General features: G+C 32.3%; 1 protein-coding gene across 1 annotated transcript in view; it reads right to left on the bottom strand.

Moving 5' to 3' along the window:
* The window catches only part of LOC109377489 (low-density lipoprotein receptor-related protein 1B-like), a 177,006-nt gene that overhangs the window by 112,678 nt on the left and 61,999 nt on the right, over window positions 1–2,329 (bottom strand). The gene's annotated exons all lie outside the window — the stretch shown is intronic.

Genomic DNA, 2,329 nt, shown 5'->3' with positions numbered 1-2,329 from the left:
GATCTTCTGTTGTTATTTATTTCAAAAGCATCTGAGCTTAAAAAGAAGCATCAGCCACAGAACTGAGTGCCAGGGCACTGTAGTCCACACCTGATTTTATAAGCAGCTAATAATTTACATTCCCATAAGAGGATATTGATTATATATGTATGTGTAAAAGTGTCATTTTACTAATTTATTCTTACACTGACAGAATTTTTACTATAACATTATTAAAATAAGAGCCATTATTATGGCTTTGTGTTAAATTTTGATTCTCAAAAGGACACACGACAGCCTCACTTATTTCATTTTGATCAAACACAAGACTACACTGTACAACCTGCTCTGATCTGGTATATGATCCTATGGTCTTTACCACAACAAAATGGGAGTTTGGGTGTTTACAGAGATGCTAAAGTATCCAATCGGTATAAATATTTTTTTGTTTGTCTTATTGTTTTTTTTCTAATCTATGTACATAAATTCCTTGGTTAAAAAAAGCATTCTGAAATGCTAATGAACTGTGTTCTTTCTAAGGTGTAAACACAAAATCTTTCTCATAATTGCCTCCTGGATTTCAACATTTTCTTCACATTTATTTCTAACAAAAATGGTATTTGATATCATTGTAACCCTTCCATTGATCCATTCCCCATTTTCCCTTTAAGCCAAATCCTGATTTCACTTCTAATCAGACAAAAACCAGAGTGAATCATTTACAATATGTTTGTGTTACCAACCTAGAAATCCTTATTGTCTATACTTTCCACTGTTCTCATCTGCCTATGTTCAATCATAGGACCAGGCAATTGGATTCTAGAGGACTGAATACACCTGCTTCTGGAGACAATCACATAGTCATATGCACTGGCCCCCTCCAAATCCTTACTTGGATTTAAGCATTGTGGAGAAGCTTAGAAACAAAGAAGACTTGCTTTTAAGTTCCAGATGTAATCATGAGATTTACAACTTGATTCAGAACTTAGTTACTAATCTGCAAAATTGGACATAAAATTGTGGAAATTTTAATTGAAGTAACATCTGTGATGAAAATTAATTTCTCTAATCTCAGATTCATTTCAGGAAACACACCTTTTGAAGTGAATGCCAGTGACAACTAATCTCTTAATTTCCTGAACTTTTAATCTCTCAATCAATTAAAATAATATATCTACAGAAAAACATGTCCACAAATGTTCACAACTGCATTAGTCATAATGGTCAAAAAGTGAAAAGTACCTAAGTGTTCATTGATTGATAAATAAACAAAAATGTGGTATGCATATATAATGTAATATTATTAGACAATAAAAAGANTTTTTGGCACCCTGTGTGAGTGTGTGTGTATAACAGATATTATTATGTGTGTGTGTGTGTATGTGTATATACACACACACACACATATATATATATACACACATAATATATATATATAACATATATATATGTCTTTTTTACACAGTAAGTCATGTGTAAATTTTTACATCTATATATAAAATATAAACTATATTATATTTTTAAATAAAATATATGTTTTAATATATATATATATATACTTTTTCTGATCAGGTTCTCAGAATTTAATTATTTTCCCCAATAAAGAATAACTTGCTATATCTCTTGACCATTCCTTATTGTTGTCCAAAAAGTCTTTAGGGAAAATATTATAGATTGCTACTTCAATGATTATTCATTTAAAAAGTATCATTTTTTAGCTTGTGATTTTTTTTTTCCTACGTGGAACACACTTGAGAGCAGGATCCTAAGGTATCTTGCTCCAGACCTTCTATTTTAATTCAAACTGTAGGCTCACTTTGCATGAATAATTATGGTGGTTCATTTATATGGCACTGACAGCTCACGAGCTTCATTCTGATAGGCCACATTGAAATAAAATGCTTTCTTATTATAGTATCTTCACAGAGCTTACTGCCTTACTAAATGGATACAAGATGATGCCCTGAACTATAGTAGTTCTAAATGGTTTCCCTTTTTTTCCTTACTTTCCTTATGTCCCTTCTCCATGAAGGAAGCAGAATAATTATTCTAAAACAGGGTCAGATTATTTCACACTTCTGCCCCAAATCCTACAGAAATGTCCAGTCTTACTTAGGATAAATACACAGCCTGTACTATGGAGGCAAGACCCATTTCCCCCTTGCCAACTTTCTTCAGCCACACTGGCTGTCTTGCTTTTTTCTGATTCATCAGGTATGCTTTTAGCTCAGGGCCTCTGCACTTGTCCTTCTTTCAGGAACACTATTCCCCTGTTCTCCTCATACCATAGAGTTTTCAATTCAAAAGCTACATTCTTAAAAAAATACTTCATTGACAACCCTGTTTTAAA

The sequence above is a fragment of the Hipposideros armiger genome, unplaced genomic scaffold, assembly GCF_001890085.2.
Source record: "Hipposideros armiger isolate ML-2016 unplaced genomic scaffold, ASM189008v1 scaffold_1418, whole genome shotgun sequence".
Lineage (NCBI taxonomy): Eukaryota > Metazoa > Chordata > Mammalia > Chiroptera > Hipposideridae > Hipposideros > Hipposideros armiger.
This window is presented reverse-complemented; position numbering and strand designations above follow the sequence as displayed.